The sequence below is a fragment of the Sturnira hondurensis genome, unplaced genomic scaffold (assembly GCF_014824575.4).
Source record: "Sturnira hondurensis isolate 20B ecotype Veracruz unplaced genomic scaffold, ASM1482457v3 Scaffold0002638, whole genome shotgun sequence".
Lineage (NCBI taxonomy): Eukaryota > Metazoa > Chordata > Mammalia > Chiroptera > Phyllostomidae > Sturnira > Sturnira hondurensis.
The window spans coordinates 13,167,097-13,191,985 of NW_028075269.1; the positions used below are offsets into that span (position 1 = coordinate 13,167,097).

The 24,889-nt window shown below is 41.6% G+C and overlaps 1 pseudogene; it reads left to right on the plus strand.

The window, feature by feature from the left end:
• The first annotated feature begins 2,552 nt into the window (after positions 1–2,552).
• LOC118983216 (ras-related protein Rap-1b-like protein) lies at positions 2,553–3,259 on the plus strand (annotated as a pseudogene).
• The last annotated feature ends 21,630 nt before the right edge of the window (positions 3,260–24,889 follow it).

The window sequence follows — 24,889 nt, forward strand, 5'->3', positions numbered from 1 at the left end:
TTGTAACTCCAGTCAGAGCCATTAGAAGACAATGGCTTTGAATTCAGGTCCCTGGAGTCCATTCTGACTTTTTTTCTCCCATGATGCATCTTTGTTGAAATGAGTACGTGTCTTGTCCAGTGTACACATTTTAAAACTAAGCCATTATTGAGTTATGATGAGAGTGTTACAGTGCCAAATTTTGTCAAACTTTTTCTTTGTATTTAATGTTTTCTTTGTATTTCAGTAAGCACATTTTAAGAATGTTGGACCTCAACCTCTGAGAATCAAGTATGTTATGTTGTCCTGGAAGGCAATATTGACTAGAAGGTAAAAGCAGAAACTTAAAAAATTATATATGCCTGACTTGAGTGACTGGTTCTGTCTCCTCCTAGTCGTCTTATTTAGGGTAAGGCATAATAATCTGTCCGGGCCATAATTTTAAAATTATAAAAATAGTTCCTATCTGCTGGAGTAGTTGCTAAGGGTTATTTAAAAAATGAGATAATGTGGGAATGGCATTAACACAGGCCTTAACATAGAGTAAGACTTAATAAATAGGAAAGGGACCCCCAAAAGCCCTGGAATTATCTTCTGGAGGGTGGGACCCCATAGGCTTCCCCCTCTGGGTGAGTGTTCTAGGAACCCATCTGTATCAGTGTATAAGCAGGTGTTTTTGTAAAAAGCTGTATTCAGCTTCAGTGCATTTTTTTGGAAGACTCTTTCAACACATTTACCCATTTCACGATGGGCGATTTATGAGGGCACCTGCCCATACCACACTGAGTGTTCAGCAGTTTTTGACCATAAATGGCATGACCCCCATGCCCCATTCTCCCTATTCACCAATGTCACCCTGAGCAACTATTTTTTGCTTCCCCCAGTGGAAAAGGTCTCAAAGGGAAGCGTTTTGCTGATGTGGATGAGGTGAAACCAAAAAGGGCAGAAGCACTGAAAGGCACCAAAATTGATGAGTTCAAAGACTGTTTTGAACAGTGGAAAAAAAGTCTTGATATCCAAACTTTTGGTGTCTCTGGGCTACACTGGAAGAAGAGTTATCTTGGGTCACACAGTAAATACACAAACACTAACAAAAACTCAAAAAACCCTCATAATGGTTTAGGTAAATTTATGATTTTGTGTTGGGCCACTTTCATAGCCACCCTGGGCCGCATGTGGCCTGCTGGTCACAGGCTGGACACCCCTGGACTGTATTACATCAAGTGGAGAGAACTTTGAAGGTGACAGAAGTTTAAACATATAAGAATAAATACATAATTTTTATAAATAAATTCTGGGGTTTTGGTCTCCCTCATCATGGGTGTGCGTATGCATCTAGGAATAAAGTGGAGTCTGAGATACATGCTTATACACCCACAAAGCCTCATTAGCATTGTACAGTGATAATATATTTTTTGTAATCTATCAGTATGTTTTTTATTAAAGTGTAATTGATATGCAACATTATGTTGGTTTCATGTGTTCAACATGATACAAATATTTGTATATATTGTAAAATGGTTATCACAATAAATTCAGTTAACAAAAGCCTGTTTATATGTATATTTATATAAATGCAAATATGTGTATAGGAACATTATTTCTAATTGGCACCTGGTTGTAAGTTGCCATGTGGTATAAATTTTCACTTTAAGTTGTTCCACTTAATCATTTTTATTTTCTGCAGTCCATCCTTGACAACAACTCATTTCATTTTTTTCAAAATAGAAATATGCTACATGCCCAAACCTTCATTAATTTGACAGCCTCTACACAATGGGCCCTAACTTCATAGCATGGCGTGTTTCCCATTTGGCCCCCAGTCAGAATTCTGACCGGATCCCCTTTCACTTAGTTTCCCCTGCTAATTTTATGCCATGCTTTAGCCTCATTTAATTCTCAAACATCTTACTTTCTCTACGTTTGAGCCTTTGCACAAACTGTTTCCTTCATCCAAAATACCCTCTACCCCTTTCTTATGGGAATTGGAAATCCCTAATCCTGCTGGAGATCCAGCCAAAATCTCACTCCTGTTTCCACAACTCTCATCCCCAGGGGTTCTATTCTGTACCTTTATTACAGCTCTTCTTTCACGGAATTGTAATTTTTTTGTAGCTGGAATTTCTCCTCCACCAGGTTTAACCCATCAGCCTCTGCAATGCCTCACACAGAAGCAGAACAGAGTGTAGGACTGCAGGACGTATTTTTGCTGGATATTGGAACGAGTGCGTGTAAGTGTAACACATAATGTTCGCATTAAAACCAAATCGAGCAGCTAATAATTTTTGCAGTCTTTAACATATAATAAATACATGTAATTCAGTTTTACCTTATTATTAAATAAATACTTTAGCATTTACTTGAAAAAGTATCTTGTAGGCTTGAGCAGTGCTCTCAATTGAACTTGATACAATGATGGACAAGTCCATGCTTTCTAATACATAGCCATTACACATCTGTCTTGAGCACTAGAGTGGTCAGGAAAGTGAATAGTAGAGTCAGGAGTGTAAACCAGCCAGAGCGGTGGCGATGCAGGACTGCCCTGGTGCTGGGAGAAGTGACCCGGAGGGAGCACGAGGCACAGGGTGATGCTGGCTATGGGAGCCCGTGACAGTGTGAGAGGTACTAGCTCTTGACAAGTTTGCAACATGCATGTGTATAAGCTAGTCATTCTTAGCTCAAGAGCTCTTGGAAAACCTGTGCTGACTATACTTTTGGTTCAATGAATTTTTGTTGAAAAGTAAGATCCTGCGATAGAAGATGGTTATAGTAAGCACGTTGAAGTGGATGCACAACTGTGAATGCTTGAAATCTTGGGTACCACAGGAATGGAACAATTTACAGCAACGAGGGATTTGTATGTGAAAAGGGGACAAGGCTTTGCATTAGTTTATTCCATGACAGCACAGCCTACATTTAGTGATTTACGAGATCTGAGAGAACAGATTCTTTGAGTTAAAGACATTGATGATGTTCCAATGATTCTGGTTGGTAACAAGCGTGACTTGGAAGAAGAAAGAGTTGTAGAAAAGGCACAAGGTCAAAGTCTAGCAAGACAGTGGAACAACTGTGCATTCTTAGAATCCTCTGCAATATCAAAAAATAAATGCTAATGAGATCTTTTATGACCTAGTGAGGCAAATTAACAGAGAAACTCCAGTGCCTGGGAAGGCCGGCAGAAAGTCATCATGTCAGCTGCTTTAATATACTAAACGCATTGTTGCTCTGAGCCAGGTCTGAGGAACTGTTGCCCAATTCAACAGTGCCAACATTCCAACTTTCTTAAGCTACTGACACGTTACGTGGACTTTCTGTGGTGGTGCCCTTTAGGAAGCAGGTGAAAGCTACCACATCAGCTTGCACACTCTAAGCACTTCCCAGTATCGTGAGAGAGATTTTTACTTATACAATAGTCCTAGAGTATGAAGCTGGTAAAACCAGAGGCTACAACCTATGCAGGTTTAGTTAGTATTTTTGCCTGTTGGCGATTGCTTCACATGCGTAACATTTGGTGGGAATGTTAAATGGTGGATGAGTACCGTGGACGTGAATGTGGGAAGTAATTTTAACCATGTGTAACTGGTCACAAGGCCTAAGTGCAGTAATGATTGCTGTTTTGTTTAACAATGCCTTATTGCTTTGTATGCATTAATGTTTGTGTGTAAAGACTGTGTATCTATTCAACAGGGAGCCACAATATTTAAATTGACCAACCTAATGTTATAGCTACTTAGAAGTGGCTAAATGTAAACTAAAAGTCTTCATTAAAGTGGTGCTATTTTGTATAATTTAGCATCAGTAGTTCAATAAATTTGGATTGCCATGCCAGGGCTTCAATTATTACAAAAATAAATAAAAATTTTAATCTTATTTAATTTTAATTAATTTAAACTTAAATTCCAATAACCCTATGTGGCTAGTCCCTTCTATATTGGACAGTGAAAGTCTATAGTACTTAGTAAAAAGTTCCAGAATTCACATATAGGTTCAAGGTGTCTTGCTTTTTTTGAGGAGTCCTAGATTTAGGAAGTAATCTATTGGTATAATCAACGTGAGGTACCTGAAACACGAAAGAAAATCTGCCTGAGTTTACCAATGAATCATTTTTGTTTATATGAAATGTTAATTCACTTTCAGAAATTAATATATTGTGCTTAACTCTATTAACTGTTGCATAATAGGAACCAAATCAGGGAAGCAATATTTGTGTGGGTTTAAATAGAGTACATCTTTTTCTTTTCTTTTTTTTAGGGTTATTTAAATTACATTTATTGCGGTAACATTGGCTAATAAAATGACATAGGTTTCAAGTGTACGGTTCTATGATACATGTCCTGTGTATTGCATGTGCATTTACCACCCACCCTGAAATCTCCTTCTGTCACCGTATGTTTGACCCCCTTTACCCTTTTTCTTCTGGTAACCATTACGCTCTTGGTCTGTCTAAACAGGCTTGTAACCATGACCTCAATGACTATATGTGATTACATTATTGACTAGACTATAGTTTAACCAATACTTTATTGTTTCCAGACCTTTGCTACTAGAAACATCATAATATTGTGTACTAGTTAAGAGCATAGTCTTTGACACATAACACATCTGGCCTAAATTCTACGTTCATGACTTATTGGCTGTGTACTCCCGAGAAATTATTGAACAAATTATTTCTTTTACATTTTTAAAGTATGTTTTATTGATTTTGCTATTATAGTTGTCCCCAATTTTTTCTCCCCTTTCTCCTCCTCCTCCATGCACCACACCTCTCACCTTCCACCAACCCTCCTTCTCCCTCCACAGTTTATGTCCATGGGTTGTCCATATAAGTTCTTTCAACTCTCCATTTCCTATACTATTCTTAACCTCCCCCTGTCTATTTTGTGCCTACCTATTATGCTTCTTATTCCCTGTATCCTTTCCCCCTATTCTCCCCCTCTCCCTCCCTACTGATAACCCTCCATGTGATCTTCATTTCTGTGATTCCGTTCCTGTTCTAGTTGTTTGCTTAGTATTTGTCTTTGTTTCTTAGGCTCAGTTGTTGATAGTTGTGAGTTTGTTGTCATTTTACTGTTCATATTTTTTGATTTTCTATTTCTTAGGTAAGTCCTTTTAACATTTCATATTAATAAGGGCTCAGTGAAAGTGAACTCCTTTAACTTTGTCTTATCTGAGAATTACTTTTGTGCCCTTCCATTCTAAATGACGACTTTGCTGGATAGAGTAATCTTGGATGCAGGTCCTTGCCTTTCATGACTTCAAATACTTGTTTCCAGCCCCTTCTTACCTGTAAGGTTTCTTTTGAGAAATCAGCTGGTAGCCTTATGGGAAGTCTTTTGTAAGTAACTCTCTCCTTTCCTCTTGCTGCTTTTAAGACTCTCCCCTTATCTTTAATCTTGGGTAACTTAATTATGATGTGTCTTGGTGTGCTCCTCCTTGGGTCCAATTTCCTTGGGACTCTCTGGGCTTCTTGGACTTCCTGGAAGTCTGTTTCCATCACCAGATTGGGGAAGTTTTCCTTCATTACTACTTCAAATAAGTAGTAAACTTCAAATAAGTTTTTAATATCTTGCTCTTCCTCTTCTTCTTCTGGCACTCACATGATTCGGATGTTGGAATGCTTAAAGTTGTCCCAGAGATTCCTAAGCCTCTTCTAATTTTTTTGCATTCTTGTTTCTTCATTCTGTTCTGGTTGGACGCTTATTTCTTCCTTTTATTCCGCATCGTTGATTTGAACCATGGTTTCCTTCCCTACACTGTCGGTTCCCTGTATATTTTCTGTTATTTCACTTTGTATAGCCCTCATTTCTCCCTTCATTTTGTGACCAAGTTCAATCAATTTTGTGAGCATCCTGATTACCGGTGTTTTGAACTCTGCATCAGGTTGTCTATGTCCTCATCACTTAGTTCTTTTTCTGGAATTTTAATCTCTTCTTTTATCTGGGCCATATTTCTTTGTTTCAGCCCACTGTCCAGATGAATGTTTCTTTAACTCCTTGGTTGTTGGACTTCCTTCAGATGTTTTTCTGGCAGTTCTGGTTGTTCTTTGTTTTTAAATTGATTGTTATCCTTCTTTTGGTTGTGCAAGGAAATGAAGTGTTTCTGCTTATACCTCCATCTTGGTTGGAACTCCTGTATCTTAAAAAATGTTTGGCTTCTAAGCTCATGGTAATAGGTAATTACCTTTAGTTCTACAGAGAGCAACCACAAATAAGTAAATTCCAGTAGTATCCAATAGTATGGAACCCCAAGGTACAATTTAATAAAGCATAGACTTAGTGTATAATCTTTTATTCCATTGGGGCACCATTTGAGCCTGTGAAGCAATAATTTCCTAAATTGCACCCTAGTGGCCTAAATGTTAATTCTGCTTCCAGAGAGTTCTAGTTTCAAGTCAAGGAGTAGGGTTTGCACTATGAAGTCTGAGTCTACAAACTTTATTTCCTTCAAACCTCTAGATTAAAAAAATCACAGCTTTCAAAATGAAACTGCAAATTAATAGATGAATCAGCTGAATTGCATACTTTTTGTTCAGGTGCTAGGAATTGTTTGACTCAGTGTTCAGGACACTTAAAGCAAAGCTTTATGTTCCGTTATGTTTATGTTGGTGTTCACTCTCTCAGGAGGCTAGTTATATCTACTTCTTTTTTATTTTAATTTTTTGGGTCTACTTTAATTTTTATTGACCTGTTTTAGAATGTGCTTGGTTTTGTAAGCTATCTGATATTTGGAAATTCCCCCTCAAGAGAAAATGAATTTCTTTTCTGACTTTATTGGCTAATCATTTCCCATATGAGTCCCACATTTTGGGTGGGACAAAGGAAACTTATTTAATCTAATCCAGAATATTTAATGGTCCCTTTAAATAGAAGCATATTCCAAGGTCCTCATTTTTTCTGATTTTCACACTTTCTCCATTTTACTCTCTTTTCAGGAGCTGCTTGGCATGTAAGCAGCTTACATGGCCCTGAGGGGAGGTAGCGTATGGAAATCATGGGGTTGAGTTCTATGTATGCCTTTTCCACAGCTGTGGAGTGGCTAATAGCACCACTCTCTGGGCTGGTGAAATTGCTGATACGTGATAGGTCCCATCTGCTGGGAGAGAATACCTTTCTCTACTCTTGATTTCCATGAAAGATGATTTTCCTAAAGCATGTTCTATGACCTTTTGTTCTACTCCTTACTCTCCTCCTGGCAGAAGGGGTGTGAGGTTCTGGTTGGAAGGCAGCAGGTTTCTTGATTGTTTGGAGAACATCTGTCCAAGGCCCTGAGTGTGGTCCCTTTTATCTCTCCCAGTGAGAAGCAATGTCTAGGGCACATAGGTCTGCTTTGCAAACTCATACTCCTCTTGTGTGTGCTGGGTCAAGTCTGGATGCAGATCTGGGGAGGGAGATGTCAGACCCATTGACTCTCACAAGTTGCAGTCTTTGATGTATCTGTACCACTAAGTAAAAGGGATATTTTAACCTCCACCTTTACTCTTTTATTGCATTTCTCAAACTCTAGGTCCTGGATTGGTGGGTGGGGTTAGGAAGAGGGATGGCACTCAGATAATTCCAGTACGCTAGTGTCTTTGTCAAGAACATAACAAAAAAACCCTGGGATTTTATATTCTTGGGAAGACTTTTGGATAGCCAGAAAAATAAATCCTTTAACCATAACTTCAACAGTTTTCTTCCTTCCTTTCTTTCCACCTTTCTACCCTCCCTCCCTTTCCTTCTCCTTCCTTCCTTCCTTCCTTCCTTCCTTCCTTCCTTCCTTCCTTCCTTCCTTCCTTCCTTCCTTCCTCCCTTCCTTCCTTCCTTCCCCACTTCTNTGCAAACTCATACTCCTCTTGTGTGTGCTGGGTCAAGTCTGGATGCAGATCTGGGGAGGGAGATGTCAGACCCATTGACTCTCACAAGTTGCAGTCTTTGATGTATCTGTACTGCTAAGAAAAAGGGATATTTTAACCTCCACCTTTACTCTTTTATTGCATTTCTCAAACTCTGGGTCCTGGATTGGTGGGTGGGGTTAGGAAGAGGGATGGCACTCAGATAATTCCAGTACACTAGTGTCTTTGTCAAGAACATTAACAAAAAACCCCTGGGATTTTATATTCTTGGGAAGACTTTTGGATAGCCAGAAAAATAAATCCTTTAACCTTAACTTTAACAGTTTTCTTCCTTCCTTTCTTCCCACCTTTCTACCCTCCCTCCCTTTCCTTCTCCTTCCTTCCTTCCTTCCTTCCTTCCTTCCTTCCTTCCTTCCTTCCTTCCTTCCTTCCTTCCTTCCCCACTTCTTCTCCTCCTCCTTGTTCTTCTTTATAAAGTTTTATTTAGGTCTAGTTTAGACTACTTGCTCAGAATTTGGCCAATGAAGGGACTGTATTCCCTGTAGCATTTTTGAGCCAGATCTGAGAACCCCTAGGAGGTATCTTTGGCTTTGGGATGGTAAGGGTTGACCTTTGCCAGGGAGCAGTATAGGTCTGGGTTACTTGTGTTGCTCTGCAATTTCCTGTGGATTTCTCTGATGTATTCTTTCAATCAACAGACGAAAATTTTGCTTGTGAATCTTAGAGAGTCAGATAGCAGCTTTACAGAGAAAAATGAACTTTGTTAAAGAAAGTAAAAGGAAGCCCCTACTGTGTTGGTATCAATCTCAGCCCAGGTAGAAAAGAAAGAAACTTGGAAAATTATTACAGATCCAGAGCCCACAAAAGAAAAAGAACATTAAAGAAAACTTGTATCTAAGATGCCTACTCCTAGGAATGAGACTGGCCTTGAAACAGAGCACACAGTCTCAGGAATGCCCAAATTTGTGAACACCATGAAAGTATATATTTTGCATGCTATTCTCATCTGTGAAATGGGGCTGTGTAATGCCTACCTTGCTTCTGACATTGAGTTAAATCATGTTGTGTATAAGAACCATGTCAGGAGTATGACTCAAACTGTTAGGTATGATAGTAAACTGAGGCAGGGAGGAGGAGGGAGACGTCTCACCCATTGGTTCAGCAGTCCTGAGCCCATGCGATGAGATTGCCAGCTGTTCTGAACATTGCAAGCAAAAATAGCATGGGAGGAAGGGAGTCCTTGAAACTCTGTGAACTGGGAAAGGGAGCCTCTGTAGCAATTTCAGTAACTAAGACAAAAGAGCCTTCACTAACTGAGAAAGAAAGCCTTTGTAGCTGTACATTACTCCCAAGGTTTAGAAGGGGAAGAAGGAGGGGTGCTTAGAAGCTGCATGAAGTGTGGAACTCCTGAATCCCAGTAGTTGGTGACTTACTCACTTACTGAGTGCCCGCTTGGAGCTAGGTGTTCAAGTGTATAGAACACATTTACTAACAAACTTACTAATACTTTATTTTCTCTATATATTTTGTAAATAAACCCAGCATCTCATTTTCACTATACATGTTGTCTCTCACTTAAATTCATCTCTTGTGAGCAAGGAAAGAACCACGGAGAGGCAGGAGCCCCCTGACTCAGGTCTCCTCAGTAACAAAAAATGTACCTCTAGCCCTGGCTGGTGTAACTCAGTGGATTGAGCACGGGCCTATGAACCAGATGATCACAGTTCTATTCCCAGTCAGAGCACATGCCTGGGTTGCAGGCCAGTTCCCAACAGGGGACACACAAGAGGCAACCACACATTGATATTTCTCTCCCTCTCTCCTTCCCTTCCCCTCTAAAAATAAATGAATAAAATCTTTTAAAAAATGTACCTGTAGAACACAACAGATTACTGCATATTACTTGTTTGATTGTACAAATAACTGAAACCATAATTGTTTGATTGTTAAGTTCATGAGTGCCAGGAATTTGATGTATTTATAGGACCCTGCAGCATTTTATTTTGTAAAGCAAGCAGTTCTTCTGAATTTTAGTTGGCAATTCCTGGCTTTTGAATTGTGGTTTAGATAGGTCACTGCATTTCAGTTTTCTTAAAAATATGGCACCTGTCTTCATTTGGCCCTTCCTGGGTACAGTGAGTCTGGAGTACAATGTGTTGTAGGGTTTGAGGAAGCATAGGTGTTTTTAGAGCAACTCTGCTGTTACCAGACTTATTGCACTGAGAGAAAACTCAGTTTAGCAAATCATTCTTTGTTTTGCAACAGATAAAGAAAATGGTAGTGAAAATTGGTGTTAATTTGATGCGTTCTCCCAGCTACCAATGCTAAGCACTAATGAGCAGAGTGCAAAAACAAAGTTATTTTAGAATAATATGGTCATCTAACTTTGGTCCTAGGCAAGTCAAAACCCTTGAGCTAAAACTGCAACTTGATTTTCTGAACAGCCCCATGTAATGCCAAGAGTCACTCTAATTAAAATTCTGCAATGTGATACAATAGGAGAAGTGATGAGTTACCCATTTCAAATCTGCCATCCCATTGCCATTTCATCAAATAGCTGGAAGAATAACCAGTATTCTTAAATTCACTTTAGGAAGTATTTGTTGAGCATCTATAGGTGTTTGGAACTGTGAAGGATAGAAAAGCTTTCCCAAAAGTTGTTTCCTCATGGAAATTAATTGGTTGGAAAAGATGTGCTCACAAGAACAATTAAGAAATAATGTAAGAATTTAAACTTAAGTGTCTAGAAAATTGGTGGAAACGATAATTTCTTTAAGAGTTTAAAGTGGAGATTTCTGTGTGTTTAGGAAGTTGAAGAGAACTGGGTAAGGGAGAGGAGGTCAGAACGTGACAATTAAACTCAGAGCAGGGGTGAGACAGAAGAGGTAGGAAGCACACATAGGGTTGTGTCCTAGGCTAATTAGGTTGGCTGGGAAGGGAGTCTAGGAGGCGGAGTTCTGATTGTGGGGTCCTGATTCTGAGCCAGAGAGTGATGGTCAAAGTCAACAAGTTCATGAAAGCCCAATTTAGGGGTTTTGTTTCGTTCTGTAGGCAGGTGTGAGCCACTGGAAAAAGCCAGAAGCCATGGAGACAGCCATTGTGGTTTTGAGATTTGCATGGGCATGAGTGTACGTGGGCAGTGCTATTCCAGGTCTTCACTCAGGACAAGGGGTGCGGTGCTCTGGTGTAGACGACAATTCTGGATTAAGTTGCTAGGACATGCTCGTTCAGGGCTAGGAGTCAGGGTAGCAGTGGTGGTCACAAGGGAGCTAGTTAGGTGGTTTGCCCAGCAGAGGGAGGGTCTGTGTGAGGCAAGGAACCTCTGTAGATGACTTTGGTTCTTTGCCAAAGAACAAAATCTAAAGTTTCAGGGGTGTAAGGTGTATTTTTATATTTTTATAGTTGTGACCTAACTTACGTGCACAGTTTCTCCACCGGCTCTTTTTCCTGAACTGCAAACCCCAGCCCAAGAAAGAGGAAAGATATAGGAAAGAATAAGAAGGGAGCCCTTCTTGGAACATCAGACAGTTGCCAAGCCCATGTGCTTAAAATACCACTTACACGGTGTCATTTTTCTGTTTATAAACCTAAAATAAATCCTTAATTTGAACTTTATTTTTTGTAGGTCCCCTTATGATCAGAACCCACTTGTCTGTCTGCCTCTCTGTCTCTCTGTCTCTCTATCTATCTATCATCATCTCGTTGAGTTTCTACCCTTGTAGATTTCTGTCCTTCGCTTAAGTCAGGTGAGTCTCCACACTGACTGCCGTGGCACCATGACCGTTCCTGTTTTCCTGGAGGCGTCGTTGTTTCCCTAGCCTGGAAACTGCGAGATTTTTGGCTTGTTTTCAAATTCTCCTCATTCTTCAAATATCTGTCTCTATCCTGACCTGTTTCATGAATTTTCCTCTCTCAATTTGAACCTGGAAAGATCTGTATTTTTTTTTATCATTAAAGAATTTGACCAACAGAGTGTAGACTTAAAAGGGACTGAATCCTTAAAATGTTGAGGCTTCTAGAACATAGGAGTTACAGGCTTTGTAGTTGTGCTTCTGGTTCTATTGTAACAGGATCAAGACCATTCATTACCCTGAGAGGTGCAGCCTCTTTTCAATATATTTGTAATGGCAGGAAAATGACAGCCCATTTCCTTTCTTTTTCTTCCAGGGAGGTTTTATTTTCCTTGTCTTCCTGTTTGACTGTGGGTGCAAGGCAGAGAATGTGCTTATATGTCTGCATTGGGTGATGCATCACAAATTTACTGACTAGCAACCGAGTTTCAGGCGTGGCACTAAGCGCTGGAATTCATGATGCTCATAATGTACTGTGAAAATGAACCTGCTCCATAACAACAAATAATGCTTGTTAAGTAGCAATAAATATTTGTTAAAGAAAATAGGAGAAAGAGACAAGAAAACCAACTATTATTACTGACTCTTTAGAATATGGTCTCCTTGGTTAGATAGCCTGGCTTTGAACATTGGCCCTGATGCTAGCAGCTCACTAAACTGTGTCTCAGTTTCCTCACTATAAAGCAGAGTGTTAGATTTGAATGAGATAATGTATGTAAAGTGTTTTACACACAGTCTGTCCCATAGGCTCTCCACAGATGTGGTGACCGTGACATATGGATTGGATTTATTGGGTAGTGGCACGTGCATAGTGCTATGGGGGGCATGGGGGAGGGGCTTCCACTCAGAGCAGTGCACCCACCCGAGGATGAGAGGGACTGGTCAGTGGGAAGATACGTGAAGAATGATCTCCTGGGAACACTCAGCTCTGCCAAACTTTCAGGAAAATGTATAACGGTGATTGAGCAAAAGCAGAGTTGACCTTTACAAATGGAAGATGGTACCGAGTGTTCTCAGTTAGAGATGATGTTGGTAATGTGACGTTATTCTAAGAATGCCAGGCAAGTACCACCTCCTAAAACAAAAACTGAAGTAGTTTACTCTGTACTAGCTGTGCTCAGTGTTGTTATAAGGAATGCCTGAAAGTACTTGTAAAGAAGGATAACCAGCTAAGAAAAACACTGGGCACTGTGTCAATTGCTCACTAATACCTACGTTTCTAACACATATTACACACAGGATCTGATCGTTTTTATCTCCATTGATCTCCTTGGCTTCCTGGGGAAAAATACCCTCAGAAGACAAATACTAGAGGGCCAGATGGAGGGAGCTGTATTTTTTATAATCACATATAGAATTTTGCTGTTGATTTACTGCCAGTCATGGGGGTAAAAGTTGTCTTCTTGACATATTTCTAGGCAATGGAAAATACTCTGACTTATGGGTATCTCATTTACTGGCTACCGAACAAACTGTTTCTGAAGAGAATAGATATCTTTGTAGGTTTATTGAATAGATTTTTGTTAGGCAAAAATGAGTAATTGTTACTTTAGTAAAGGCACAGAGTGCTATCTCGCTCATTAATATATGTCGTATTAAAATGGATCCTCAGTCTCCTAAAAGTATCTCAGAACAAGGTATATGGTGTGATCCGATTTTTGTAATGTAATGTACATGTACAGAAATATCTGTAATGTATGTATGTACATATGTGATCACAGAAAGCTTCAGATGGATACACAAAGGTGATTAGATAGAATAGGTAGGCTTGTATTTTCATAATTTATATGCTTTTGAATTATATTAGTAAGGGTGTACTATTTGCTGTAGACAAATGCAGTCGATGGTTCAGTGGATATAGAAGTTTAGTTTTCCTTCATGTAACCAGTGCAAGGCAGCTCCTGGGCACTGGGAAGGGTGGGAAGGAGCTCTACTTCACACAGTCGTTCAGGGACCGATTTTCAACGTGCAGCTCACAAGATTTTCCTGGCATTAATATCACATCTGATCCTCTGGTCAGTGACAGCCAAGTGGCAGAAGGAAAATGACCACAGAATATTTTTCATTTGCCATATAGCAGTGCTGCTGGTGGTGGTGGTGGAAGTGGAGAGGGGGCGTGTGTGTGTGTGTGTGTGTGTGTGTGTGTGTGTGTGTGTGTTTAGTGAGCCAGGCCTGAAAAGGGCACTTCTGCTTACATTTAATTTGCTAGAACTCAGTCATATGACCACATCTATTGCAAGGAAGGTAGGTGACTAGAATGAGACTGTGTTTTTAGGAAGAAGAACAGAACAGAAGTTTTGGCGAACAGCTAGCAGGTCGGACTATATTCAGGTTTCTGGTCATCAAATATCCAGGTTCTCTCTTTCATTTGCATAGTGGACACACCTACCCTCTCCTTTAGAGGAGCTAACTCAATACTCCATCCAAATTCTACGCAAGACTCAAAGGTGAGGGGTTTCTGGGTGATGTAAGGTCTTCTCAAACATATTCGGATATGGTCCCTAGTGGCCTGGTGATCTGGGTATGTTATCTTCTTTCTACCCCAGTGACAACACACACACAGTCACACACATTCACACAATGTATGACAGTGGGGCTGGGGTGGTGTAACTGCAGTGATAACCTGCTTGCAGGAAGGGGGGCGTGACAGTCACGTTGCAATCACTGGTTCAGGGCAATGATGAAACCCTGCTGGGGAGGCCCTGGTCTGTGGTAGTCAGGAAAGTTCTTTAAATCGGTCCTGATTTTGCCACTTTGGAAAAATCCCCTTGTCTACGGGAGGACTTGGTGTGGGTGTGGGTTCTGTGTCCACTGTCCTTCATGGTCACGTGTGAAGTGAGCACTGGAGTGAGCCTCCCTCAGGGCCTGACAGCTTTCTCAGCTTGCTTTCCACCTGAGCCGATATGGGGTTTGTGAGTCTTTTTCTGGCTTGAATAGTCAGAGCCTTTTTAGTCTAAATTTGCTTGGCTTCTGATCTTTTTCCTTCCATGTGAGAGTAACCACACCTTGAATTCTTAAGACATAATACTCAAGCCTTATCCCCTTCTCTTCCCTAACCCGGTGTTTCTCTCCTTCAACTTCATGGTAGCTCTCTGGCAGCCATTTGAAACTAAACACTTAGGTGGAAAGGAAACATACTTAATAAGATATTTGCTATGGTGTTTTATACATGTGTTTAACTAATACAAATTTATGGACCCTTCCAAGCCCATTTTGAGTTTCATTTCTTATTGTTTGTGGTTCAGAAGCAGTTCAATTTTTCTGTTCTGCAATGTCTGATTGTCTATATTTTCCCCATTTTTCTTTGGTCTCTGCTTGCAAATCAACCCATTATTTTTGGAGTGCATGTATTTCTTATAAATCTTTCCTAAGTGCAACAAGTAATAATTAACATATTCTAATATCTGTTTTCTCACCACTTCCCCCATAGCTACAGGCCTTTCAAGATAGACTTTTTACCAAAAAGTAGATTGTGTGTCTCCATCTCTGAGCCTTTATTAAAAAGGTTCTCCACCATGCGCTCCTTGTCACATATGTTAGGGTTTTGTTATAGCAGTGTGGCCCATTAAGGTGTATATTTTTGTATTAAGTAGGGAGGTCTTATGTGTGTCACAAATAGACCCCAGGCTGTATAATGGCCCACCTACATTTTCAAGAGAAGTGTTTTTCTCGCTTAGGTGAGTAATCTAAGCTGGTTCTCGTTTAGCAGGGGACGGTCTGTGTTTGTTACTGTCGTTCAGAGATTCAGGCTGACAAAGGCTCTGCCATTCTCACCACAGAGTGAGAGTCCCTCAGCATTGTCATCCACCAGCAAAGGGGACAAAGAACTGCACGATAGATTTTAAAGGGTCAGGCTGGCACAGGGCATCCACTTACTGGTAGCACACATGCCAAGGACTGGAACTTAGCCCCATGGTTGCCCCCAGCTTCAGGAGAGGCGGGAAGATTTGGTTTCGTCATGTGCCCAAGGAGAAGATCATGTCTGTTTTAGTGAGCAGCTGGCATATACTGCTCGAATTAAAAAAGAAATCCTGTCATCAAAACCCTATAATATAATTTTATTTTTTCCTAACTTCTGTCTAAGCAATTTTGCTACTTGGAACTTATTCTAGGACCATGATTGAAGAAGTGATTAGTGACTTCTTCACTAATCAGTTGTATTAGTGACTCCATGTTATAGGATTAGTCCTCTATACCAGGACATACGGTGGCGGGATTGTTTATAAGAAAGGGTAGATTGGAAATGGCCTAGTGATAAATCCTCAGAGGTTGGCTCCTATGTAGCCTTTAGGACAATGATGCCAATCATTGATATTAAAAGACATTTATGTCATATTAAATGAGCAAGGGATGTTACAGAGTAATACACAAATATGATCATGGTCTTGCATATTTTGTATCTTTACAGTTTGAAGTTTGGAAGAGTATCACACTGGTAGTACTGGTGATCCATGGTTGGTTACATTATGAATATTTTTGCTGTCTTCTTGCCAGTATTGCCTATGTTTTGTATAGTGGAGATAGATAATTTTGGTAGTCAAAGGATTAATTCCGTCAATACTTGCGGTGGAGCAGCCCCGGGTTCTGCATCTCTTGTCCTGACGTGGAGCTCTCCTGGTGCCATCTTCGTTGTGACGTAGAGAAATAGCTATTTGCTGTGGACTCCCTTGGATTGTTGTGTTTTCTTTGTTCAGGCCGTCACCAACTTCTCCCTGTACCCCACTGAGTAACGACCCAACAGTAGTGAGGCCCTGGATAAAATGTTTTCACATAATTTGCTCATTTAATCTCTGCAATAATTATAAGAAATAAGAATAGTGGCTATTTTTCTAGTCAGGGATCCAGTTCAGAAAGATGGCACGGCTGCCAGTGTCGTCCCTAGTGAGTGCTGGAGCCAGTCCTGAACCCTCGTCTCCTGCGTGTAGCCCCTGCCTGTCCCCTGGCAACTTCAACCCTGGCTGCACCTCCAGTCACTTGGAGGAATTCACTAAAGGGGATGACTAACAGAGGACTGTGCATGGGGAGTTGAGGACACGTTCTTCATTTCCGCCCTGGGAGGTGAGGTGGGTGTGGGTAGTCCTGCAGAGGAGAGGCGGCAATATTAATTCTTGGGTCTCCTGGAGAAGCAAACTAGCAAAGAGAAAGAAACTAGCAGGGTGCTCACTTGAACCTGAGAAGGGATGCTAGAGGCTAAAGATCGCTTCCTGAAGATTCTGGACCACTCTGAGGCAAATCTGTAGGGAGGAGAAATTCCTCTCTCTTTGTGGTGTCCTTCTTCCCATACTGGCGATTTTACCCTCATCCTCCCTGACATCCCATATCCTAACATTGGGTTACTGACGTCAGGTCATTTCCTTGGCACTTATGTCTCTCCTAGTCATCTTCTTCACTAGGTAATTCAAAAGGTATGGAAGAGTCTACAAACCAACTTATACTAAGAGACTGTTGATTGATAGTAGATTCTTTTAATCTTCCTTCTCATGAGTATTTGTAGATTAATAGGATGACCCAGATAAATGAATTTCCAGGACCGGACCTGAGGCAAGGTGTAAACCTCCAGGGGAGACTTTGGACAAGATGAGCATGATCAAGTTCATGGTATGACACCTGGCATGTTGCTGTATGTCTTTGGCTAGTAATGGGAGGGGACTTGTTCAGTCATTTATTCATCAGCTATATGTTGAGCATGACCTATGTCTCAGGAGTGCTCTAGGCTTGGGGGGTGGCAGAGGTACAGTAATGAGCAAAATAGACAAAAGTCCCTGCCCCCGCAGAGCTTACATTCTAGTGGGGAAGACAGATAACCAAAAAGATAAGCAACATACATAGTGTGTTAGATGGTGATAAAAGTGATGGAGAAAAACAAATCATCAGCGGGGGACAGGATCAGAGGAGGGTGGAGGTAAAGGCCTCAGTAAGCAGAGGCCAGGAAGTGAAAGAGGCCACATGTCAGTATCTGCCAGGACAGCAGTCAGGGAAGAGGGACCAGTAAGTACAGTGGCCTGGTGGTGTCAGTGTCCTTGGTGTGTTCCAGAAATTGGCGCCGGTGTGGCTGGAGCAGAGGAAGAGCTAGGGGAACAAGGAGAGGATGAGGTCACAGATGGTGGCAGGGACCAGATTATGTAGAGCCTTGTACCGATTTTGACTTTTCCCTGGGGGGTGGTGGGGAGTCACTGGAAGGCACTGAGCTAACTCTGGCTGCTGGGTTGACTCCTGAATGAAGGGCAGGAGGGCAGACTGGGAAGGATCCGTCGGGAGGCCATCGCAGTGATCCTCGTGCCAGATAACGGAGGTGGCTTGGGCCAGTGGTATGAAGGAGGCAGTGAGAAGTGGTTGAACTCCAGAGATATTTTGAAGGTGGACCCAGTAATTACTTACTAATAAAGTAGATGTGTGGTTTGAGGGCAAAAGAGGCATAAAGAGTGGTTGGCAGCTTCTGCAAGGATGGAACTGGCATAAACTGACATGAGGTACAGTGGCCAGTGCAGGTTCCAGGGAGAGGATAAGGAACTTATGTAACACAGTGTTGAGTTCGAACCTGTTAAATTTGAAAATTTGTTAGACATTGAGGGGAAAATAATGAGGAAGCAGTTGGATGTTGGAAATGTGGACTTGGTTCCGAGTGAAGCTGGGGCTGGACATTCAGATTTGGATAGGTAGCTCCACCAGGAAATCTAGACAGATGCCAAACAGCGGAGTGCACGAACACAGGCCCTGAGGCCCGATCCCCTGGGCTGGATTCTGGCCAAGTCATCGGACCTTTAGGTACTCAGTTTCTTCATCTGTAAAGTGGAGATAGTAATTCTAGCGTCTAGGTTAGGAAATTGCTGTAGAGTTAGGTTAGTACATGTTTTTATTTTTTAAAGATTTTATTAATTTATTTAGAGAGAGGGAAAGGGAAGGAGAAGGAGAGGGAGAGAAACATGGATGTGAGAGAGAAACATCGATAGGTTGCCTCTCTCGCATACCCCAATGAGGGACCAGGCCTGCAAGCCAGGCCTGTGCCCTGACTAGGAATTGAACTGGTGACCTTTTGCTTCATGGGATGACATCAAGCAATTGAGCCATGCTGGCCAGGATGATGCTTTTATTTCTGTAGATAAAGGTCTGGAAACTAGGAAGTGTTAAATATGTTAGCTATTACTATTGTTATTTCACTGTGAGTCGTCTTTTGTTGGAAGAGTGGTTAATGCCTTTTGTATAATACCACACTCGATCCTCAAAGGAAACATAAAGTAGATATTATCAGTTTCCTTACTCATAAATGAAGAAACGAAGACACAGAGAAGGTAAATCACTGGTCTGTTTGACTCCAAAGATTAGGCATTCAGTCATTTTTAACACAGTCAAATCTAGTCTTGTGGGTGGGTCCAAACATCAGAAGATGAGAGGTGTTAGTTCATGTAAATAGCCAGGCTAAAAACTCATTGGGTTTAAGCTCAAAATAATTTTGTGAACAAAGCAACAGGGTAATTTGAAATGTCAAAGTGACATTCGGTACCACAGTGAATTAATGAAAAGTGACTGGAGGCCTTTCTCCTCATGGCCGTAGCAACCAGAAGCCATACTTCCTCTCCCCTTTTATCACAGACTATAACAATGGGCAATAAGTAGAAACATTTTTCAAATATCAGCTGAGTTGTTTGCATACACCAAGATGACATACTGTCAGTATCCAATTTCGTTCATTTCTGTTAGAAGAAGTGTTGCTTTAAATGCTACTATGTGATATATGAGCCAGGTGAAACCCGAGTGGATTTTCTGTAATGAACTTGCTATTGATAGAAAACACTGTGGTCCTCCCCACTCCCTTTGTTTACTGAGGTGATGGCCAGCCAGGTGTTTTGCATGACTTTGAGGCATGGGTCAAAAGCTTTGAGGTCCTAGGAAGTATTTAATGCACATTGTAAAGTCCACCAGGCCACCCCATGATGGATTGCTCTTCCTATTTCAGAATTCTTTCCCTTCGGCTCTTTCTTTAGTTACAGATTCTTGGTTCCGGCTTTGGCACTTTCTCAGTGTGCTCTCACTGCTGCTTCCTGGATTCCATCTAGACCATGCCAATAACTCTGTCCTGTGAATTATGAACGGGTCCCTGCTTGCTCCTTTCTGGTACTTATTTAGCAAATTGTACCTTCATAATTACAACTCTCTTTCCCCAAGGTGACTAATGAGGGTAAACATCCCAGCGGGTGAGGCTGGTGGACCTTGTTGCCATTACTCATTTTCAGATGGACAAGCGGTCTCTCAGCTGAGACTACAGATTTCCAAACCTGGGCAGTGCGCCTATGATTTTGGCAGCATGGATTCTTCTCTACTCAATATAAAGGTGACAATTTTGTCTTTACTTGGGAGGTAAGGTTGGGAGGAGGGGCGCCTTTAATCCACGGACGTGTATACTGTCAGATCTTCAGCACACATGGACCCGTGAAAGATCAGCACTCGGTGAAGTGTGGCCTGGAGAATATTCACTCTGCAGGCCAGAAACCTAGACCTCCACTGTCCGTATTTCTTTCTTGGCCTGATCACCCGCCTCCAAATCATCAGCCACCCCTGCTAGCTCTACCTCCAAAATATATCCATTATCTGCCCACTTTTCTCCTTCTCCCTCTCTGCCCCCCTAGTCTAGGTCTCCATAATTTTGCACATGCAGTCTTTTTTAAAAAATATATTTTATTGATTATACCATTACCATTATACCATTATACCATACCAATAGTTGTTCTATTCCCCCCTTCATTCCCCTCCACCCGCACCCTCCCTCCCCCACCATTCTCCCCCCCTTAGTTTATAACCACGTGTCTCAAGTTCTTTAGATTCTATATTTCCCCCACTATTCTCACCCTCCCCCTATCTATTTTCTACCTACCATCTATGCTATTTTCTGTGCCTTCTCCCCCTTCTCCTCCTCCCACTCCCCTGTTGCTAACCCTCCATGTGTTCTTCATTTCTATGGTTCCACTCCTGATCTAGCCATCTTCTTAGTTTGCTTTTGTTTTAGGTGTGGTTGTTAATAACTATGAGTTTGCTGTCCTTTCACTGTTAATATTTTTCATCTTCTTTTTCTTATATACGTCCCTTTAGCATTTCATATAATAAGGGCTTGGTGATGATGAACTCCTTGAACTTGACCTTATCTGAGAAGCACTTTATCTGTCCTTCCATTCTAAATGAAAGTTTTGCTGGTTAGAGCAATCTTGGCTGTAGGTCTTTGGATTTCATGACTTGGAATACTTCTTTCCAGCCCCTTCTTGCCTGTAAGGTCTCTTTTGAGAAATCCGCTGACAGTCTGATGGGTACTCCTTTGTAGGTGACTGTCCCCTTATCCCTTGCTGCTTCTAGGATTCTCTCCTTCATTTTGGTCTTGGCTAATGTAATTATGATGTGCCTTGGTGTGTTCCTTCTTGGGTCCAACTTCTTTGGCACTCTCTGAGCTTCCTGGATTTCCTGGAAGTCTATTTCCTTTGCCAGACTGGGGAAGTTCTCCTTTATTATTTGTTCAAATACGTTTTCCACTCGTGGCTGTTTCTTTCCCCCTTCTGGTACCCCTATAATCCGGATGTTGGAACGTTTAAAGATGTCCTGGAGGTTCCTAAGCCTCTCCTCATTTTTTTGAATTCTCATTTCTTCATTCCTTTCTGGTGGGATGTTTTGTTCTTCCTTCTGGTCCATTCCATTGATTTGAGTCCCAGTTTCCTTTCCATCACTATTGGTTTCCTGTGCATCTCCCTTCATTTCAATTAGTTTAGCCTTCATATGTTCCTCTAATTTGTGACTATGTTCCTCTAATTTGTGACTATAATCTACCAGTTCTGTGAGCATCCTGATAAATAGTGTCTTGAATTGTGCTTCTGAGAGGCTGGCAATTTCTCGGTTGCTTAGAGTTATTGGCTCTGGGACTTTGAGTTCTTCTTGCGCCATCTTTTGGGCTGTTCGTGCCTGTTCTGTAGCAGGATCGGAGCCCTAGGTGTTCACCTGAGCAGGGCAACTCAGTGGCTGGGTTGTGACACTGCATGTGGGGGCGGGGTCAACGAGGAGCAATGGCGTCCATCTGCTGCCTCCTGCCGCGGCTTCCACAGGTGCCACAGCTGCCACCGTCACCGGGGCCTGTGCATTTCATCCCACTGTACTCTGAGTGTGCCACTCCCACTGTACTCTGAGTGTGCCACTGCCATCAGCCCTCCACCACTGGGTTCGCCCCCTGGGGCCTGCGTGGTCCGTCTCACTGTGCGAGAATGTGCAACCGAGGTCAGTCTGCCCCACACCCTGACTGGGTCCGGGCCACTTGCGCGTCTAGGTCTGGGGATCTTTCCTGCCCAACCCCGCTCCGCTGCTGCAGATTTTATTCAGATCTTGTAAACTAGAAGTCCATTTGCAGTGATTTAGAATTACTCAGTTATTCAGTAATTCTTTCTTAGAGATAATTGATTATTAGGTTTAAGCTGAGACCTAGGAGTCCACGTTTTCAAGAGCTCCCCCAGGTGCTGAATTTCCTAAGATAATTTGTAGAGCATAGCTTGGTATCAGAAGCCCTGACTTTGACTCAGAATCCTGGGTGTTAGAGAATCTGCCATTGCAAAATCTCTTGAATTTAGGTGACTCTATGTGCAGGTTTGCCTTAGATAGTGCTGGCATATACTCATTTTCACTGTCAAAAGTGTACGATTTGGGTGCTGTGTTATATGGTGACCCTCTGCAGGTGGTATCTCACTCAACTGCTATGTACAGCTTTCTTGCTGGCAATAAAAAGATAGTCTTATTCAAAAGTGATGAAGTGGGAATCTGCCACTTGGCCCAGGGCTTCTGCCCTGAAAATGTTTGAATGATACCCAAATGAGAGAAAGCTGTCCCTTTATATTACATTTTAGGAATTCTTGTTTCTTCCTCCTTGTTGCCAGTCCTTTGAGACTTACCATGGAAAGGCCTGTCTTTGTAAGAGGCCTGTGCCATCCAATACTGTGGGCGTGGCAGGCAGCATGTGGCTGTTTATATTTTATTTTAAATAGTCAGATTTGAAAATTTGGTTGCATTGGTTTCGCTAGCCACATTCAAAGTGTTCACCAGCCAGGAGTGGTTAGTGGCAGCTGTATAGAATTGTGATCGCAGAACATTTCGTCATTGTGGGAAGTTTGTATTGGACAGCGCTGATCTGTTCCTTATCCCCATGTTTTTTGCTCATTTGGATTGGTATCCAGCCCTTTTTCAATTTATGACTTGAGAAGAGCAAAAGAGAAAAATTAAAAATCATGTTTTTGGACATTGAATAAAAGATTATCTAGCCCAATCTTTTCATATAATTGATGAGGAAACAGATTCCGAGAGATTAGAGAATTGGCCAAGGTCACTTGCCTAGATCTTGGACAGAGTTAGCTAGCATGGGCATTCAAACTAGTTAAGTAGTCATAACTAATGGCCAACTGTCAAAATGTCCATCTGCAAGAGGGGAACAATCACAGTAGCCCTTCCTCAGAGTGGCCTTGAGGATGTCTTCCAGCATGTACAGATGCCATCTGCTAAGTGCCATCTCATGTCATTAAATGGCATGCTGGCTTTGCCAGGACATGATAAGCTACTTAGTGATACGGGAATTGATTTAGAAAGAAGCTACATCAAAATAGCTGTCAGAATGACTGGGTTCAAAGGTGAATCGCACATTCTATTTTGTTACCAACTGGACAGCGGTAACCTCCATAGGTCCTCTTATTGAGATGTCTCCCATTTCACATAGTGGGGTAGAATGGCTAGCGCAGAAGAGGCTTTGAAGAACCCGTAAGTGATGCCGTTTATAGCACTAGAGCATTCCGCATCTTCAAAGGAAATGGCAAACCCTGTTCCTGTCTGTCCATTTGGCCTGGTGCGACTATTGTCCTGGCCCTCTTCAAAAGAAAGAGCATCCACTTCCCTCTGTGGAACAGCATCCCAGGTCAGTGGTAGATTCATTGCTCTAGGGGAATTCTTTGATATATGTGTGCAGTGCAGGGAAGAAGAGGCACAGAGCCCTCGTTTGACCACTGGTTTGGACTCTCCTCCTTTGGGGTGGGTGTATGGAGAAGAGGACAAATGTCAACAGATGGGAAATATAATGAGGAGGTTTCAGGTGTGAACACTAAGCCCTCTTATGGGGAGGGAGGTATAAGAGGGTTAAATGGGAATGGAAAAATACAAATAAAAATATTTAAAAAAGCAAATGCAAAAGGGGATTAGGGGATACTTGCTAGCATAATTTTAAAAATGTAGAATATGACAGAACTATTATAAGACAGTTCAAGCTGCATAGATTTAGAGTCAGAAGCATTTAGTTAAATGTGCATTATTGGGCAGATCATTCTTCCTCTCTCAGCCTTGGTGTTTTATCAGCAAAGGGGATAAGATGACTGCTCTTCCTTTTTCATAGAGTTATTGGAGAATTACATAAGAAATGAATATGAAAATACCTGTTAATTGCAATGACCTATGTAGAAATGAGTCACATTTATTCTTATTATATTGATAGTTGAATATACATTTATTATTTACATCTTAAGGTCCTACAACTACACTTGGAACTGAGTACTTGTGATTGCAGCATAAGCTTTTTGAGCTCAGCAAGAAAATGAGTTGTCTCAATATGTTGAGGACTTGGAATACAGAACTTCTTTATCTTTCCTTTTGGTCCTAAGTATAGCCTAATTTTTGTACCTTTGCTAGTGAAGCAGTGAATTAATACTTCTAAAAAGCAAGGTATTATTTATTTTAAGGCACACAAACCATATTGACTATGGAAACTGGGACCTCTTTAGAATGTAGATGAGAGCACAAGTGTTCTTTGGAAAATGACCAAAATGAAAACTCACTTTACATGAGAGCTGGCTTTTCAGAAAAGACTATGGACAATTGGGTGACCTTTTCATAAATTGACTAGGCAAACTCTGTGGATATAAGAAGCACATCCTGTTTCTAATCTTTCTGGGGGAAGCCCCGGCTTGCCTCTTGTCCGATTTGTCATAGGTGTTATACAGCATAATGATCCCCAGATGACTTTGTGCGTTTGCCCTGACTGTGTCTCGCACAAGGCCCCTGGTTGACAGGCTAGTGGGAACTGAGATCCCCCACAGGGCTGCATCTTCCCAGAGAGGTTGGCTCTGTCGGTGTCCGACAGGAATCATATGAAAGGTTGTGAGGGGAGCCCCTGGGAGGTCATATCCTCCATGAAGGAGGAAACAATGTCACCTCATTTCACCAGCCAGGA